Source organism: Fistularia commersonii, chromosome 21, assembly GCF_037954325.1.
Source record: "Fistularia commersonii isolate RoL2024-O1a breed Wild chromosome 21, RoL_Fcom_v1.0, whole genome shotgun sequence".
Lineage (NCBI taxonomy): Eukaryota > Metazoa > Chordata > Actinopteri > Syngnathiformes > Fistulariidae > Fistularia > Fistularia commersonii.
In genome coordinates, this window is record NC_141304.1 from 15,228,105 (window position 1) to 15,248,615 (window position 20,511).

Consider the following 20,511-nt stretch of genomic DNA (forward strand, 5'->3'; position numbering starts at 1 on the left):
ACAATTCATGCCGTGCGGAAATCCAAACACGCATACTTGATGCATTTCATCCGTATGCCTCGCCGTTGCTGCAGAAACGGGTGCGATGTGTGAAGCGTTTCGCCGGGAGGATTTTTGTTTTTTCTCCCTTCAAATCTGCTCCGTTGCTCTGACAAGTTGTCAATGACTCAGCCTGGTGAGGGGGGGGGGGGGGGGGGGCTGGGGGCAGAGAGGTTAGCATGAATTAGCGCCCCGCCGCTAAGCTACTGTGACGCTGCAAGACGATGATACAATTATCCGCACGCTCTTCTGACGAGCGAAGGTCACTTCGGGCCACTGGCTGTCGTAAATAACCTTGTTGATCATCTGTGACTTCGCAAACGCAGGTTACATTGTCCGGTGTGAGTGGACGCGGGTTGGATTGCTGGGAACGTGTTGGAAGCCCGACGTTATTAGATACTCCGGCAAACCGAGTTGCAATGCATACAAGCGGGGACGAGGTAATAAGAGGAGAATCCAGGGAATGCAGAGTGAGAGTGTTGCCAGGAGAGGCAGGAGAGGCCGTGCCTCACTTGCCAATCTTGGAAAGACAAAAATGTAAAATACAAAAGAATGAAATGGTATTATTCATCACTGATTCGCACTAGAAGGTATTTTTTATCTAACTTCACCAGTTTTAGATTGTTTTTTATTCCAGATTGTTGGATTTTTTTACCTTTGCTGTTCAAATACTGTGAAGAGATGTGCGGTGAGGCAGCGGGCTGTTGGGCCTCAATGACAGCTGACAGCTGGCCTGCTCTGCACTAAAACTGCTGTCTCTTTGTATGTCGCTATTAAAATGTTTAAACACATTCGCTATATGAACTACATTTTCAACATTTGTCAACAACTGTATGCGTGTTACTAGTTTCTTTGGCTGAGCGATCATAAAACAGCTGCAAAGAGCCGCTAAGTGAGGCACGCAGTTCTCCTGCCTCATGGTTGGGGGCAGTAGTGATTCCAGGGATTCTTCTCGCAACTCCTCGGCTGCAGAACGCAACGCTATCCATTTATTTTTTTCAAAATGGAGGATCACATATCCAAACTCAGACCATTTTTGAAATCGTACTCGCATGGGCTTCATTTTGAAGTCAAGGTAAGACCATAACTTTTAAACATAACTTATTAACTGCTGCCCATCAAATGGTGAATAAGCTGCTCTGTCGGGTTTGTAAATGTGATTCTGGTGAAGTCAGTGCCATGAATCTCACCGCCCGTCACGAGAGAGAGCAGACTTGGGGTCAACAGTTCAGAACTGCTTAAAGAACCGACTGGTTTGATAGCAACTGTAATAATATGCTATATATGCGGAGTCGGTACGGGGGGGTTTGATACCGAGGCACGTCGCAAGAAAACCGGTTGATAGATTTGAAATGCTGCCATCAGTTCTGTTTGAGAGAACTTGGTTCACCTTAATGGAAGTCGAACTCCGTTGTCTCACTCCCACGTTTGAGCGCTCCATGATGCAAACGCTCAGAAAGGGTTGAAAGATGTCTCTCTGACAGAAAAGTTCCCAGAAAAGAACCCAGGTTGAAAAAAGGACAACCTGGAATTCGGTTCTTGAGGCCTTTTAGTTTTGTATTCCTGCAGTTAGTGAGGGACCACTCACCTCTGCAAGGGGGCGTTTTAAGCTCCGCGATCAAAAACAAACCGCCGAAGAAGAAGAAGAAGAAGAAGAAGAGGCAGACGAGGTGAACAACATGGAGGTGGAAGCTGCCGCAGCGTTCATGTTATAATAACCATCAGATGGTGGAAGGGTTTCTATCTTCTCCCTGCTCTGCCTCGCCTTGTGGAGAACCCTGTTAGCCGTTAGCTAACGCCATGATTATTTGGCCCAAAATGTTGATGTTCCACTGCGAGGCCTGGAAACCCTTTCCAGAAGGAGCAGGACAAAACAGCCTGGACCTCTTTGTGCAAGAAAACCATTTCGTCGCAAGAAAACGTCCGTCTAGATTTATAAAAATAGCGCCCCGCATCCCGCTAGTAGTATCAGGTAATGGCCGTGGGTAACCAGCTCCACCAGTCACTTCCATCCAGTTACTACTTCCTATTTCCTTTGCTTTTAGAATACATGAAATAACAATCTGGTTCTCGGAACGGCAAAAAGTTCCTACAGGGAGAACGTGACTGCTGCTAGCATTCAAAGCACAGCAGTCCCTGAAGATACCAATTTAATCTGTCCCAGAAGTGGGTTCGCATGTTGATTTTTTTCATATGTTGAAAGAATTTTCCCCATTTGAAATAAGAGAAAACAAATTATATTCATTATATTCAGGTGCCATATGTGCAACACGTACACCACATTCGTGCTTCATTTCCAAAGAACATCTTCTTTCTGGGTTCACCACTTGCTTTCTTAGGGCCCCAATATTAATATTTAAAAAGATACAAAAAATAAACACAAAGTTATAAAATTATGCACCACAAGAGATATGTTCTGTTCCAACTGACCGGGTGACGTGGCCGAGGAATGCTAGAAGCTACGAGATGTTCTTCAAGGCGGAAGCGTTGCCACTTTAGAAGATTCGGCGGCTTCATGAAGCATATTTGAGTTGCAGGAGCTCGCTTAGCGCGTACCGCGCTAATTTCAAATTTTGATTTTCTCACTCTTGCATTATGGATTCCTTGAAATACCTTTTTTTTTTCAAATTTAAAGGATAAAATTAGCTTGAATCCTGCTACATATCTTTAAAAAAAAAAAAATTCTGACATTTTTCCTCAGGTTTTTCGTTGAGAATGCTAATAGAAAAGTACAGAGAAGGCCAGAGGGAGTTGCATTGCGTTTTTGTAGACCTAGAAAAAGCATATGACAGGGTGCCAAGAGAGGAGCTCTGGTATTGTATGAGGAAGTCTGGAGTGGCAGAGAAGTATGTTAGACTGGTGCGGGACATGTATGCTCGCTGTGAGACACTGGTACGGTGTGCTGTAGGGGTAACAGAGAAGTTCAAGGTGGAGGTGGGACTCCATCAGGGATCAGCTCTGAGCCCCTTCTTGTTCGCAATGGTGATGGACAGGCTGACAGATGAGGTTAGACAGGAATCCCCATGGACCATGATGTTTGCAGATGACATTGTGATCTGTAGTGAGAGCAGACAACAGGTAGAGGAAAATCTAGAGAGGTGGAGGTATGCTCTGGAAAGGAGAGGAATGAAAGTTAGTCGCAGCAAGACAGAATATATGTGTGTGAATGAGAGGAACTCGGGTGGAACGGTGAGGCTACAGGGAGTGGAGATCAAGAAGCTGGAGGATTTCAGGTACTTAGGGTCAACAGTCCAGAGCAACGGAGAGTGTGGAAAAGAGGTGAAGAGACGGGTCCAAGCAGGTTGGAATGGGTGGAGAAAAGTGTCAGGGGTACCAAGAGATAGAAGACTATCGGTCAGAATAAAAGGAAAGGTGTACAAGACACTGGTGAGACCAGCGATGATGTTTGGACTAGAAACTGTTCCAATGACCAAAAGACAGCAGGCAGAACTAGAGGTTGCAGAGATGAAGATGTTGAGGTTCTCTTTGGGAGTGACCAGGATGGAGAGGATCAGGAATGAGTCTATCAGAGAAACGGCACATGTTAGATGTTTTGGAGAGAAGGTCAGAGAAGCCAGACTGAGATGGTTCGGTCATGTACAGAGAAGAGATAGTGAATATATTGGTAGACGGATGCTGGAATTGGAGCTGCCGGGCAAGAGGTCTCGAGGAAGACCAAAGAGGAGATTTATGGACGTAGTGAGAGAGGATATGAAAGTAGTTGGTGTGAGAGAGGAAGATACAGAGAATAGGGTTAGATGGAGAAAGTTGACTCGCTGTGGCGACACCTAACGGGAAAAGCCGAAAGAAGAAGAAGAAGAAGAAGAAGGTTTTTCTGATTTTGATGTATAAAGTGATTCGTGTCTGAAGGAGCCACCGAATTGTCGTGCACACACTGGATATCTGCAACATGCACGTCCGTGCACCTGTTCATAGATCCACCTATGCGACCGACGGCAAATCCAAATCCACGTCTGACTTCACCCACGTCAAACCTCACCCACAGATATTTTCTGTAATTTTCCTGTTGGCATTTTTCATTTTTGGCTTTCTGCCGCGTTGATGACTCACCCGTCATCGGCACATGCTATTTAATAAAATGAATTTTTTGCCGTTCCTAAATGGATACCGAGTATCTTGCTGTTCTGCAGGAACAGGAAACATCACCTCGGCTGCGCGAGTTCCACCTCCCTCGTCTGCGGAGAAAGATAGAAGATGGCTGGACTCTGCGGACCTGTTTACAGAGATGGTTATCTGTGGTTATGTTGTAAACCTTGGGGGGGCAAAAAAAAAAAAAAAAAAAGAATAAAAAATCAATAGGAAAATACGCTCACGATAACAGCCGTGATGTTAAATCCGCTGCGACTGAACTAGATTTTAAAGTTTGCGCTTCCCCAGAAGGTGCTCTGCAGCAGCCGCAGACGGCGCGACTGCATTAGCATTCCACCTCCAGCCACCCTTCGGCCCTGTTATCGCCTCTGCGACGCTATTTTCATTTATTTACCAGCCCTTAACACGCGCACAGATACTCATTATACTCTTGGTTAGTCTTTGTGTATTCCTGTGACTTGGTCTCACTACGGCGAGGGCAGCGTCAAATAAAGCTTTCATCGTGGCTCATTAACCAACTGCTGGGTTATAAACATTTAGAAGGTGCAATAAACTGTTGCTCTTACGTGAATTCATTGAAATACATATAATAAAATATTAAAACCGCACGCCGCACCGCTCCACATCCACCTTCCAGTCTCCAGACAGTAAGATAGAAGCTTCTGGGAGCTCCTCGGGCTCCAAACAGCTCCAAACCACGATCCAGGTTTTTAAACCTTAAACCTTGGAACCCCAAGCTTCTTGTCGAGAACTGGAACCGTGGATTTATTGAAACCGGGTTGTTAGCATTCATCCACGCAGCGGCAGGGCTACCATGTAAGGCGCTAACCAGGCGCTAACCAGGTGCTAACCAGGTAGCGCCCGGGGGGTTTCGGTATCTCGCCGAGGACACTTCTGCACGCGGGCAGGACCGGCCGGGGATCCAACTTGCATCCTGGTTTCGGACCGCTGGCCAACGCCCGGTTGCGTCATCGCAACATTCAGACGGGTGGCGGAGTTGAACAAGAGCCAATTGTCAGAAAACTCAGAAGGAAAATTTTGACGACAGACAACAATGCGCATTTGGGCGCCGGCGCTGAGGGAAAGTCTTTGTCGCTACGAATCAAAGGTTTGACGGGATCCGGCGGATGTATTAATAGACCTCCTTTGGTAGGAGGTACGACTGTAGCGGCTGGATCTCGGCATGCATCGCCGCATATTTGTTTTTCCGCAGCCCCCATTTGAACCGAGCGCCCCCCCCCCTTCTCGCCTATACATTTCCACAGTCGTCTTTTTCTTCCTCTTCCTGACTCCCGGATATCGTCTCCTGGATGAGTCACTTGCGAGGTCTGCGCCGTGGAAGATTCCAGTAATTACTTCAAAACAACCGGCGTCGAGGAGGCGCAGCGGGTTTTATTTATATTTCAAACAGGGGGGGGGGGGTGTATCAAAGTGCATCTGAAAAACAAAAAAAAAAAATTCGGGATCTCTTTCCATGTACAAGCGGCAGCTCGAGGTGCACAAAGATCCAAACGTCACCTCGCCAACCCCCGCAGCCTTTCATTAGCTGATCAGCTTCTGGAGTTTTACTGGGAATTCGACAATAAATCCCTCTGGGAGACGCACAAGTTGAATGACCTCGACGTGAAACGCCGACGCAAGTGAAGCGTCAGCACGCCGTCGGGTCCGAAGGGAAACCGGACACGATCATTTGATCTTTTCCTTCGCTCCGGAATGTACAACGCGGTGAACGCGCAATTAGTGGAAGGAGATGTTTCCGATGCGAGGTGTTCCTGAGGTCCACGGGTCAATTATTCCTGGAGGTGGAAATGGCTGTGACGTTTCCAAGTGTGCACCAGTCGAGGTGAGACGGGGCGGCGGATCGGGCGAACGCAACGGTGAGCTCATAAAATGTCCAAAGTCCAAGTATCGTAATTTCCGGACGATAAGCCGCGACTTTTTTCACGTAAACAACGATGCGGCTAATACATGGATATTTAGGAGTGAGGGGCTAGCGAGCTTCACGCTGCTACGACATTTATCCATTGGGCCGATGAAATGACCGGGAAATTCTGAGTCCTTTAAACTCCGACACTGAAGAAGACGACTTTGACGGTTTTAGTTCGCAGGAGGAAGCCCAAGATAGCGATCGGCTAGCCGGCGCGGCTTATATTGAGGTGCGCTCAATAGTCCGGAAACTCCGGTAGATAGTATTCTTTCTATGTACAAGATATATTGGTGTACCTTGCATAACTGCACAATACAACTCTGGACATTTGTTGTCATGACGACTTTCACTGAATGGAATCAGCCGGGGACGTTTGGTCCGGACATTAGCTACTGCTAGCTAGCCCCAGGCTAACCTCCAAATGACCATCAGTCATGGTAGGACGGTATTTGGACTTGATGTGGGAAAAGGCTGACACAACTGTGATTTTAGTTCCTTCACCCGCCTCAGCTCGCTTTTCGGGGGGAGGTCGTAATTTTTATAAACGGTCCGAGAAAATGCCGCTTCACGTTTCCCTTCAAGCGACGGTAGACTGGCTGATCGGGCAAAGGCATCGAAAATGACAGTTAAGAAATAAAGTCCTCCCAAGTTTTCGGCTTCTCAATCGGTCCAGCTCTCCTACTCGGTTTAACATCCTTCTTGAGTTAACAAGAATTAAACTGGAGGATAACTAGGTAACATGCTAGCTTGCTAGAATGTGCCAGAAAAGGTCCGATGTCACACGAGCTGCCCTCCACGTCAATTAAGCGACGAATTTCATCCTGAGGACAGATGACAGGCTAAAGCCTATTTTTTAAATACCATGCAATCCACCCACGCTACCTTTGCGGTCGACGTATTGGACACCCCTGTCTCAAGACAAGTAACCGCCATTCAAAAATATGAAGACACTGACAGGCCTGTTTGCAGACGACATGGTGGTCTGTAGTGAGAGCAGGGAACAGGCTGAGGAACATCTAGAGAGGTGGAGGTTTGCTCTGGAAAGGAGAGGCATGAAGACAGAATATATTTGTGTGAATGAGAGGTGGAACAGTGAGACTACGAGGAGTGGAGATCAAGAAGGTGGAGGATTTCAAGTTCTTAGGGTCAACAGTCCAGAGCGTGGAGAAGGGTTAAAGGAACACGTTTAAGGAGGTTGGAATGGGTGGAGAAGATAGAAGACTATCAGCCAGAATGAAAGGAAAGGTGTAGAAGACAGTGGTGAGACCAGGTGTGGTTTGGAGGCATTGATAAATACAGGAGGCAGAGCTGGAGGTGGCAGAGGTGGAGATGTTGAGGTTCTCTTTGGGAGCGACCAGGATGGAGAGGATCAGGAATGAGTCCATCAGAAGGACGACACATGGTAGATGTTCTGGAGAGAAGCTCAGAGATGGTCGGGTCACGTACAGAGGAGGGAAAGTGAATACATTGGTAGACGGATGCTGGAGTTGGAGGTCAAGACGAAGACCAGGGAGAAGATGGATGGACGACGTTGGCGGAGAAGGTGGATGGGCTGTGGTGACCCCTGAAGGAAAAGAAGAAGATCCACAGTGGATAAACCCAAGTGTCCTCTTCGGGACGTAAGGTCAGCTGCCGAAAGGTGCGTTTCATTTCCCTAAATTTGCTCCAAGAGTTCACGGAAGGAGATGCGAACCTGGTCGTACGCTGGCGAGGAGGAGGAGCCACACAACCGCTATTTCCTCCGGTTCGCCATCCTCAAAACACACACCGAACAACAATCCGGATGAACATCTGCTGCCGAAGGCCGGCGAGGACGGGAACCCGATCTGAGCTCCCATTGGTCACATGTCCTTCTGATGTTTCCTATTTGTGGTCGCCCTCTTGGAATAAAGTCGTGGAGAGGCGGCAGAGTCTGCGGACGCTCAGCCATCGGCTCTGGTTCTTTATCTAGAGCAAGGGTCGCGACCTTTACCTCCCAAAGAGCCATTTGGAGACGTTTCCCCACAGGAAAGAAGACAGCGGGAGCCACAAAAAAAAAAGAATTAACACGGCGAATAACATTATAACATTATATTTATATGAAAATATATATTTTGCCTTTATGCTATGTATCCAAATTGCACAGGTTTTTACTCTGTTCACGTGACATTCACGTGACTGCTGCCAGCATTCAAAGCCCAGCAGTCCCTGAAGATACCAATTTAACTTCTCCCAGAAGTGGGTTCGTATGTTGATCTTTTTCATATGTTGAAAGAATTTTCCCCATTTAAAATAAGAGAAAACAAATTATATTCATTATATTCAGGTGCCATATGTGCAACACGTACACCACATTCGTGCTTCATTTCCAAAGAACATCTTCTTTCTGAAGATGCTTTCTTAGGGCCCCAATATTAATATTTAAAAAGATACAAAAAATAAACACAAAGCTATAAAATTATGCACCACAGGAGATATGTTCTGTTCATGAAGCATATTTGAGTTGCAGGAGCTCGCTTAGCGCGTACCGCGCTAATTTCAAATTTTGATTTTCTCACTCTTGCATTATGGATTCCTTGAAATACCTTTTTTCAAATTTAAAGGATAAAATTAGCTTGAATCCTGCTACATATCTTTAAAAAAAAAATTCTGATATTTTTCCTGATAAGTTTTGCTGATTTTGATGTATAAAGCGATTCGTGTCTGAAGGAGCCACCGTATTGTCGTGCACACACTGGATATCTGCAGTGTGTTAAAAGATTCAAATGTTTATACATTCAAACATGTTGAATGTATAAAAAAAAAATGTGTTGCACTGAACAACTGCAGAGAAAATGAAATCGCTTTTCTGCAATCAACTTAACATTGTGGACTCTGAAAAAAAGACATGTGGCTGAAGGATACTTTTAAGAAAAAATACTCTATTTGAGTCCTTATTGTATTTATGAAAAATAAATAAAAAACATCCACAAGCAGCAAACCTCTCTGTGTGCTGTTGTGTGATTATTAAGAGCGACAAAGATATTATTAGAGGTAAATATATAACACATTTTATTTAGATATATAATATCCAATTTATTATAATATTAAACAATATCATTATTGTTATTTATATATTATATTTAATAGCCATAATCTTCACATTTAAAATTACATTTTAAAAATGAAAAAAAATAAAATAAAATAAATTCTGAGTAAATACTCGATTATTATCAAAAGCCACATCAGGCAGAGACATGAAACTCGAAATGAAAAACGTCTTTCTGTTCGAAAAGAACTTCTCCAAATGGGAATACACACAATAACAATCAGCAGTATATTTCATTGATGGATGGCTTCGCTCGTCACACACACACACACACACACACACACACACACACACACACACACACACACACACACACACCAACGAAAGCCCGGGTTCCCGCAAGGAAAGGCGTGTACGATCATTTCACCTGATTGATGCAGGTGCAGGTGTTGGAAACGGTTTTCCACCCCGCTATCTCCCAACGTGAGCCTCCGACTCGTTTAATCGGATAAAAAAAAATAAAAATGGAACAAAACACTCCATCTGAGGAGGCCGACATCTGAACACGCTTCAAGGGAGCTTCTCCAAACACAAATTAGTGACTTCACAGAATGTGAGGAAGACGTGCCGCCTTCCCTCACGCCAATGAGAGCGCGTGGTTTCTCCACGTGGATACGAGGTGCAGGTCGCGAATGAATCAACTGATGTTTGTGATTGAATCGTATAAAGAGACAAAATAAATAAATGTATAAAACTCGACGTGCAGAACACTCACTCAGAGTGGATCCATTCAACGCAAAGTGTGTGTGTGTGTGTGTGTGTTTTGGTTAAGTGTGCGGAAGGAAGTGGGCGAGGTGACTGCTGAGGCTTTGTGAGGAGATAACAACCAAATGAAGCGCAGAGGTGGCCCTTTTTCCACTTCTTCTTCTGTACGTAACTTGCCAGGTTCTTCCCCGGGAGCTCGAACATGAAGCTACGCTTCCCTTCTTACCGTCTGGTAGATCATCTAGTCTTCAGTGATACGAGGGAAGCTTGAGGAACCCTGAGAAGATACACTTCCAGCACCCCTTCAGAGGTCATACAGCCAAGCACATATTAGCCGCTCGCTAACCGGCGGGTAGCGCTAATTCGAGCCTCTACTTCTGTCCTATAAACGTTAAAACCCACAGAGTCGGATCGTCTCCTGCTCCTCCCGACGCCGGCCCGTCCGGCAAATTGTCCTTGAAAGCTGGTCCGTCAAAACAAACACGCGGCAACAAAAGACGCGGCGGCGTGGCGACGGGCGGGGGTGGGGATCGGCTTCCCGGCAGCCGGAGTGTATGATTACTTTCTGGTTGACCTGGCGTGTAGGTAAGGGACGGGGATGAGCGTGTTGAGAGGGGATTGGCCTTTCCGTGGCCGGGGAAGCAGGCATGACATCGCCGCGCTCCATTTGTGGTAATTGATTGCACAATAACTAAAGAGGCTGAGCTTACAAAGGCAAAATATGGTTCTTTATATCTTTTTTTTTTCCCTTTTCATTTGGATATTGGGTTCGGGCTGAATGGCTAATCCAGATCTGAATGGGCATGAATCGACTCGAACGGCAATCGCGACAAATTCCCGTGCACAAAAAGTGTGTGTAGTCCAACCCGCAGGGCAGCCACCACACAAACGGTGCCTCCCATGCACGCCGCTAACACTGAGCGACGGGCTACAGCTAGTCTTTTCTCCGCCGATATATATCCAATTCTGGTGTATTTACTCTATCCAGTCTATTGCACCGACAGCCCAGAATTCACTCATTCATTCATTCTCTGTACGGCTTATCCTGCGGCCGATCCAAGTCATTCACTCGCTCATTCACATCGCACGTCTTATCGAGACGTCGCGCTATTCGTTTACACATCCTGCATAAACATGCGGATATTTCACTCGCTCATTCAAATGGCACCTAGAAACTACTATTCACCGTCATTCATGTCACGTGCAAGCGTTCACCCTCAGATCTAACACTGGGAGACTGGCTACAGCTAGTCTTTTCTCCGCCGATATATGCAATTCTGATGTATTTACTCTGTCCAGTCTTGTGCACCGACAGCCCAGAATTCACTTGTTCGTTGGTTCGTTGGTTCGTCGGTTCGTTGGTTCGTTGGTTCGTTGGTTGGTTGGTTGGTTGGTTGGTTGGTTGGTTCGTTCGTTCGTTCTCGATACGGCTTATCCTGCGGCCGATCCAAGCCATTCACTCGCTCATTCGCATCGCACGTCTTATCGAGACGTCGCGCTATTCGTTTACACATCCTGCGTAAACATGCAGATGTTTCAGTCGCTCAATCAAATGCCATCTTTAAACTACTATTCCAACCAATCAACCAAACCAAAGACAAAGGCTCACCCGGACAATCTCCAGCAAGCTACCAAACTAGCTTGCCGACCTGAGCAGGCTGGCTGGCTAGCTAGCCTCTCAAAACTCCAGGTCCCGACGGTGACCTGAGCAGGCTGGCCGGCTGGCTGGCTAGCTAGCCGGCCAGCCTCCCGAAACTCCGGATCCCGATGGCGCCTAGCAAGACGGCATTTCCATCGGCCGAAATCTTCTCGCTCCTCCTGCTCCACCATCTCTCTCTCCACCAAAAATCCATCTCCGACATCCAGCTCCAACACTTGCCTCCTCACAGCAGCACGACACTCAGCTGCACACCGGCGAAGCTCCTCCAGCTCGTCCCTGGACTGGCGCTCATCGCCACACTCTGCAATTATGGACTTCTTCCCAATAACTCTGTGTATGTTCTGTTCCTTCTGTTTTTACTTGTGAAGCGTCTTTGAGTGTCATGAAAAGCGCTATAAAAATCCCATGTATTATTATTATTATTATTATTACCATTCACCGCCATTTGCATCTCTTATAGAGACATACATGCATTCATTCGAGGGTGAAACGTCTTCAGGTGAAGAAATTCAAGTCCAGTTGCCGAGACGGGAAGGTTTCGACGAGAACCTCCAATAAAAAGACGCCGCTTTTCACTCATATTTCGTGTCTGGACACTCATGAACACGTCATATCAAAAATAACATTTGCACGTCACATATAAACAACTTCACCGTCGCTCACCTCATCCAGGAATATACCACCGTTCGCTCGCTCATTCACACGCCAAATGGGGGACATGTAACCCTTTAGCCTGGAGGAAACCCACGCAAACGCAGGAAGATCACACGACCTTGGAGAACTTATCTAAGCCCCAACGTGAGCTCCCATCCACCTTTCTTCACCGCCTCACTTTTCCCAGGTCTCGGCCTCAAATGTCGCGTTCGCGGACGTCTTCCGAAGCCGTCGGCGAGGCCGCCATTCATAAGTCGGAGAGGAGGAAGGGATTAAGGCCGTGGAGAAAAGCTGAAGGGAGCGAGCTCTGCATCCTAATGCCGGCCGAGCGTGGCTCAGCCTGGTTATGAGGCGGCTCCGGGAGGGGAAGATGCACCGGCCGAGCCGATTGGAGGCTCACGTATAGTACCGTCTGGAAAAGTGGGATGCACACGCTGCAAAAATCCAACGCATGTTAGAAAAACAGTGGAATTACAGTAAATATCGATACTTTCTTTGCCCGTGACGTACGTCGCCTCATTGCGTTCACTGGGATTATAATTAAAAGCCTAGAAGGAGACACACTCTGCACGCGAGAGCTGCGCTTTTCTATCTTCCAGTTGCAAAGTTGAATCCCGGGATCGTATGAAATAAGAAAAGTTTGATAAAATCTGCGCAGCAAAAGTGCTGGACAAAGAAAAAGAATTTATTTTGCATATATTTATTATATGAGATGAGAACAACTTTATTTATCCCGAAGGAAATTGTTGTGCCAGAGTTTCAAGTAAAAAACATAACAGTAATAGATAATAGTAGAAAGGAGGAAGAATAAGAAATGCAATGAAATATGAATTGTCTTAACTGTTAACTGTAACTACAAAGATTGAAGATTCCCTGGGGCTGAAGGAAGAAGAATTAAAGCATGACGTTTACCAAGCTAAATATGTTTGCTAACCAAACATATGTTGATAAGCATCTGAAGAAGTATTTTTGCTCCAAACGTTATGCTATAATAAATATTCTTTACTCCGTGTAAAATCAATGATCTTAATTTTTGCCGCACTCTTGGTGTGCAGATTTTTTTCAAACCCTTATTTTGATTTTTACTTTTGATCCAGCAACCATCACTGACCAGCCAGTGGATGTTTTTCTTTGTTTTTCCACAGACTGAGGTTAAACAATCAGAGACCGAAGGCGAACTGATAGACATTGTCTTGTTTTCCATCTTCACGTTTCACGTTTTTATAGATTCACAGCTCCTCCTGCCCGCAGGGCGAACCCCCAGCTGGTCCCGATGGCCCGGTTAGCACCCCGCGTGGCGCCGCCACCGCCGACGGTCGAACGCTATCCGGCGTGAAGCGCTAGGGAAGCGGCGGGTGTGAAGGCGCTCTGCAAGCGGAGCCCGTTCGCCAAATTGATCTCGAGACGACGTTTGCGCGAAACCCTCGGGCGATAAATTTGAAATCAGTGCCGAGGGAGAAGATGGCTTCGGGAAGTGTGGGACTGGGATACGTTCACCAATTCACACACACACTCACACACACACACACACCGTTGGCGGTAGAGCTGTCACGCAAGGCGCTAACTAGACCATCGGGAGCAAGTTAAAGTTCAGCTTGTTGCCCGAGGAGCCTTCGACATGCAGACAGGAGGAGAATCGAACTGCCCGTTTTCTGATTGGTGGAACTATTTTGGCGTAAGATGAACCATCGTATGAGTGGGTGAAGGAACGTAGCTCGAACGCGCGCGTAGCTTAGCTTCCTATCAAACATGTTGCGGCGCGATGACAAAACCTTTTAAATGAAAATGAAGATACAACACGTGATGCGCTCTCGCCCCTGGAGCCGTGGAGGAGTTTATCTTCTCCCCAGCACACTTTGTTTTTTTGGACATCGGATGTTTTGCACAACGTTACGGTTATTAGCAAAGATTTGGAAACGTGCGAATTTAGTCCTCGAGGCTCCAAAGGGGTTCAAGCTTTGTAGAACAGATAATGTGAAGAGCAGCGGCGTGAATAATCTGCGTAATTGATGCCTTGCTGCGTATGTTCTACATCCATAATGAATAAGCAAACCTGTATGCTAACTTTTACACGCCACGTGTAAAAGTGAGCAGCATCGTAGCAACAGAAGCGGCGCGTTCTGCTGGCTCCCGTTCCCGAGCGTGCCGCCTCACAGTAGGCGTGAGTTGGTGTTTGACATGTCGTAGCCCGAGCTGATCTGCCACATTTTCCGGATGCTGTCGGTGATGAATTGCGCCCGGGACTCCGCAGATGAAACTCCGGTGACTTATCATTGGCACTGCCATCGACTGTCGACACCCCGCTCGTCAGTCTGCACTTCATCAAACAATAAAACCGGAACGCCACGTCGCTCCTCGCGGAGGCGGGAGGCGAGCGAAACACTGTTTTTTTTGTTTTTTTTTTTGGCCGTCCCTTGCACTGATTTCCTGGCCGGTTCTGTACGCCCCCCTGCAGCCTGCAGAGGTGTAGCCTAACATAGCAAACGTAGCCATATCACAGAGGAAGACCACATGTCGTCGGTGTAACCATGGAGAAGAACTCCCAGTCCACATGCCGCCTTGTACTTAATGGTCTACTGCGGCACTTCTTCTTATCGCCAGCTCCTTCATCGTCCAACTGTTGGGAACTTGGAGGTGAACCCCGAACCCTCCAGTGGATGTACCGCCTAGCGGGCATCCGAATAGGTCAACGTTTGACGACATTCTAAACGGACATACGTGTTTACGTGCCTAACATGACCACAAATGAGCCTAAAGAGTCCGGAGGTCAAAGTGAAAGGATCTAAAACAAAATCTCGGCGGGTTCGCTGTTGGAAATGCGGACGGGTTTCCTCCGATCACTGAGCCGGCGATCCAAAGCAAATGACAGCATGGAGAGCAAACAACCCAGAAAAAACTGCTGCATTCAGGTGCAAAGGCATCCTTGGCGATGTGCTGCAAATCAGTGGATATTAAAGGGATGGTTGTCCCCGTTTTGGCCTTTGTGCTTAAGCGTATCCTATATTTAGCGTCTAAAATGTACAAATTCAAAGCGTCACCCAGTTACTGAGCGTCTTTGAGAAGATTGGTTTAAAAGGGTAAACAAGGGTTGTTACTAAAGGCCATGTTTCCACCAGGGGACTCTTTTCTCACGTATGCTCCATTAATTTAGGTCAGAGCGCCGGCAAGGCGAGGACCAGGATCGTAAGCGATACAGCGACGGGTTTACAATCAGAGGTGCATCCGACAGAAGAGCCCGTTCCTGCTCCACTCAGGCTTCCACCGTTATCTGGTTATTGCCTGACAATCATGGACGGGGATTTGAGTCCTCGGGATATTGGACTCGCCGGCATCATTGTCAGCATCCCTTTCCAAAAAACAGACCTTTTCCTCAAGCATACGCCATGTTCCAGGCGATCAGACATACGCCCGAACAAGGGCCGCTCCTCTTGAGATAGCCACTTTGTAGTTCTGAGAGGGGGGCTGGGGGGGGGGGGCCTTCTCAATGACCTTTCACCTACATATAAGGTTGTGCTGGGACGGATCAACACGAACCTTTACCAGATCCATCAAAACCCGGCAACTCGTCCGGAGAGGTGAGTCCCAGGAACTCGTACCTGTTTTTCCCTGTGAAATGACTCGCTCATGAACCTAAGGAATCCTTTCGGCTTAGACCAACCCCAGAGTTACATCCCAGAACCGCGTCAGGGTCGAGTTGCACCTGAAGAACCTCTGGGACGAGAGGAGGAACGTCTGCATGGAGAGAACGTCCAGTTGCAGGCGCAAGAATCGAGAACCTGAGCAGAAAGCTCCATCAGAAGACCAGCAAACATCCAGAGAAGGAGAATGAGAACCTCTTGATTACAGAGACCCCAGCGGCAAGTTTTCATCAGAAAAATATTTGTTGTTGATATTTGTTTCTCATGCAAACAAGCTAGCCGCTAACAAGCTACGCTAGTAGCTTCACCGTCTTTCTCCCCGAAGATAGTCAGAACCTTTTATTCAGAGGTTTAAACAGGACTGGCTGCTTTTCTTTGATACGACTTCAAACCCACCTTCCACTCTCACACACAGTCACCTCTCCTGAGACGCCCAACACACACACACACACACACACACACACACACACACACAAACCCCTTTCATGGAATTGTCAGACGCTGTGAGCCCGCCAGTCGCAAAAACAAGCACTCAGAGCGTCCGTCTCTGGCTGCGTGCAGAAGCCCTGCGGTTTCCATTCGGACTTCTTCTTCTTCAGAGGAGAAGATCTGCTGCTATCAATCCACGCGAAGCCGACATATGTGCGCTACGGCCCCGGGCTCCGGAAAACCCCGGATTCATTATTAAATTCACCACGAGAGACGTTCGTTTCTTTGCTTCCTGACGGCCGAAGAGCGGCGCGAGAAAACACAAAGCACCGGCGCCGCGGGACGAAGGCCGTTTCCCGTCGCCGGCCGCCGTTTCCTTAACGATTCAACGGCGACGGAGGCGGCCTGCGCTAATCCGGTTTTCAAACATTATTGGGGATAATCGTCCTGCGCGTCGTCCCGGCAGCTCATTATGCCCGCCGCCGCTCGCCGCTGTGACTGCACATAACTCAATAACCTGCCGGGTGAAATTCCCCTTCCGACTCGCTCGCGCGGATGTGCACGTTTAAGTTCTCGGATGCTAACGAGTGAATCAAAACACACCTGCATCTGGAGAGACCCGGAGCGGCGGCGGTGGCGGCGGCGGCGGCGGTGGCGGCGGCGCGGGCCGCCATAGATCTCTAGTTTTTAAAGAAGAGAAACTCAAGCAGGATATGAGAAGCTGCGGCGTCTTTGCAGCCGCTGCTTCCCCGCCGAGGGAATGACGACATCCCGTCTCTCCGGCGAGGATGTTTAAATATAGACTTCTGCTACTTTATCCGCGGCTGATACACGATCCCTTCCCTGTACGTCTTAATCCCGCCTCCGCCTGGTCCCGCGCCCTCGCCGTGAAATTACATTCAACTCTCGTCAATCCGCGCCCGTCGCCGTCGCTCAAATCTAACGGCGAGGCCGGACGATAAATGAGCACCGAAAGCGGCGACGTGCCGCCGGGAGAGTTTCACCGTTTTCCAAAAACGAACCGAATCCGTCGGTGATGCAACGCGGCGAAATGGAGACCCGACTCGGCCGTCGGATGAACACATCTGAGCCGCGGAGCAAACGGACGAATCGGAGCTGACCCGCCCTTGAACGCCACCGGGAACAGGAATGGCGAATATATCACGTGGAAAAAGCCTCAAACGGCAGCGCGGAGATTAGCGAGGAGGTTCCTCTCGGCAAGGAGGTCTCCATGTTCTCCACGTGTCTGCGTGGGGTTCCTCAAGACTCCTCCCACAGTCCTAACATGCAGGAGCTTCAGAGGAGATCCAGGGTGAGCAGGTCCAGACCTTCATACAACATGAGAATGAACGGGTGAAGGTGAATGGCTGCATGTCCATATGTGACATGAATATTGTCTGTATCTTTATGACGTGAGGGCGAGTGCAGGTTTTTCTCAATATGATGGGAATGAAAAGGTGAATTGTTGGATGCATCTTCACGATATGAATGGCTGCATGTTGAGATATGATGTTGTGAATATTGTATGTATCTTCATGACGTGAGGGTGGTTGTTAACTCCATAAAATATAAGAACGAGAGAGTGACTATTGCACTACAGTAAGCCCTTGTTTTTCGCGGGGGTTACGTTCCAAAAAGAACACGTGATAGGCTAAATCCATGAAGTAGAAACCTTTTTTTTTTTTTTTTTACAATTATTATACAATTAAATACTCTATTATACATCGCTGCTGTCGTCCGTATGTGTTTTTCTTCCCGCTTTATGGGACGAAGGGAAGATTCATTCATTCCGTAATGCCGACCTACAGCCGCATAGCTTTTAGCTTCCCTTAGCATGTCCAGAAGTTTAACTTAATCTGCGATAAATAGCATCTTCCGCTAACTTTTGGGCTCTTTTTCGCTCCAGAGCGTTTTGTCAACATTATGGGTTTTAGAGAAACTCGAAATTAAAAGAGAATTTGCACGTACGTCATGTAAATTCGGCAAGCTGTTTTACGTACGTGTACGTATTAAACTGCAACGTTATTGACGCACAGGTAGAGAAGAAGCGGAGTGACTTTTTAGCCAATCAGAACGCAGAACACAATGCACCATGCAAATCTGTGAAGTAGCGAAACCGTGAAAAGTAAACGGCGTTATAGCGAGGGATCACTGTATTAGCTTTATGAAATAAGCTTGAATGGTTGTTTATCTCTATAGGATGTGTGGATGAGAGGGTGAATGGATGTTTATATGATGTGGATGAGAGGGTGAATGGATGTTTATCTCCATATGATGTGTAAATGAGAGGGTAAATGGTTGGATGTTTATGTACGATGTGAAGGTGAACGGTTCTCTATAGGAAGCGCGAACGTCTCTAAGCCTCCTTGTCGAACTGGACTTGAACGTCTTCGCTTGAAGGTCTTCCCCCTCCTCGTCCCTCGTTCTCCGAGAATCCACGAAAAGAAGATTTCACGAAGGTTTCCCCACCAGCTGGATGAGCGAGAACCTCCGCGGATAACCGAAAAAGCCGAAGCGGAAGAAGAAGAAGAAGCTTCGAACGATGTCGGGTCGGCGCCGCTCCGTGCGAGAGGCCGAGCCGCCGACACGCGACGCCCGACCCGACGAAACAAACACAAAAAGAAAGAAATCAGGCCGCGTGGCGACGGGCCGAGAGGGCAGAGCGCTGCCCAGAGTGACGAGATGCGATGAGACGCGGCATGAGCGAGCGCGCACGTGCACGGGTGGGAAGGGGGGGGGGGTTTATAAATGGCTGTGAGTAAGCACAAGTGGATTCTTCCTCCTTTTTTTTAATTTTTTTTTTATTTTACCCTCCTCCTCCTCTTCCTCGCCGCTCGGGACGCTTTTCAGGTCAGCGTGCGCCGGAGGAGGAGGAGGAGGAGGAGGAGGAGGAAGGGTCGGCGAGCACGATTCCACGCCGGTCTGAGGTCACACGTAAACTGTCGTTACCACGGCGATTTACCGAATTTCGGCGACGGAGGCCGAGGTTCTCCGAGGGACACGAAAACGCCGGCTCTTCTTCTTCCGAAGGCCGACCTTCTGCTTCTTCTCAGGAGGAGCAGGATGGAGGATCCGGAGACTTGACCTTCTGAAGGCGTCACCTCAGGAGGCGGCTTTGAATGTCAGGACTCGGGCGGCTCCCCGAGCCGTCGTGCACGTTTAACACGCACTACATGTCATTTACTGTCTCTTTCTATCTTCTGAGCTCCAGCTTCTTCACCACCCGATGCTTCTGCACGCAAAACACGCACGTCTCGCTCCGGAGGACCGAGCGCGCTGGAAATGATGATGCAAAAACATGCGCGGACAAAAAGACGCGTTCGAACACGCACGACGAAGACGACGGCCCGCCTCCCACTGCGCATGCCCGAACAACTTTTTCATTCATTCATTCATTTTGGATTTTGCGCGCAACCGACGGAGAATCTGCACGAACACGAGCATCACCAACACGCACGGGGGGGGAGGGGGGGGGGGGTATTTCAAACACAAACACACACACACACACACACACACAGATCGTCCACGGGTGTCTCCACGCGTGAAACGCCGTGAAGGTGCGGAGCGGCAACCGATGCCTCGGGTGTCTGCAGAGGCTCTGCAGCCTCCGGACCGGCGTGAGTCACCCCCGCACCTCACGCAACCCCCGCAACCCCCGCACCCCCGTCCTCGACGCACTCCCGTGCACGCTCCGGTGCGTCTTACCTGCGGCTCCGGCGTTTCCCGACGTCCCGGCGTGTTTATCCTCGCGGAGTCGGTAAGTTCCCCGGGAGGCAGAGGAGGCGCCTTCCCGCCCGCCTCTCCTCCCGCACGCACGGAGCCCGCACGGAGCCCGCAAACCCCCTCACTCCTCCGCCCGGGAGGCGGCGGAGCGCACTGACATCCCACCGCCGGCCGCCGCCGCCGCCGCCGCCGCCGTCCGCCGCCCAGACACGCAGGCTGACTGCGGGACGACGAGACCGCAGGACGGGGAGCCACGATCTGACGGAGGGGAGAGACGGATCGGACGGAGGGAGGGAGGGACACACACACACACACACACACACACACACACACACACACACACACACAGAGAGAGAGAGAGAGAGAGAGAGAGAGAGGAAGCCGCTGACTGACACTCTGGCAGGGAGAGAGAGAGATGGAGAGAGAGAGAGATTGTGAAGGAGAGAGAAAGAGAAAGATGGGAAGAGAGATGGAGAGAGAGAGAGAGAAAGAGAGATGGAGAGAGAGATGGAGAGGGTGAGAAATGGAGGGATAGATAGAGATTGAGAGGGAGAGGGGG

General features: G+C 48.5%; 1 protein-coding gene across 7 annotated transcripts in view; it reads right to left on the bottom strand.

Moving 5' to 3' along the window:
* Nucleotides 1-20,183, bottom strand: part of dlgap4b (discs, large (Drosophila) homolog-associated protein 4b) — a 111,682-nt gene extending 91,499 nt beyond the window's left edge. For 5 of the 7 annotated variants that reach the window (XM_086168255.1, XM_086168256.1, XM_086168252.1 and 2 more), the window contains exon 1: nt 19,935-20,183. The gene's annotated coding sequence lies outside the window, so the exon portion shown is untranslated. Of the gene's footprint in view, nt 1-19,191; nt 19,273-19,934 lie in introns of those variants that run through there. The other 2 variants (XM_086168254.1, XM_086168253.1) reach the window with 2 other exon arrangements.
* Nucleotides 20,184-20,511: the final 328 nt, after the last annotated feature.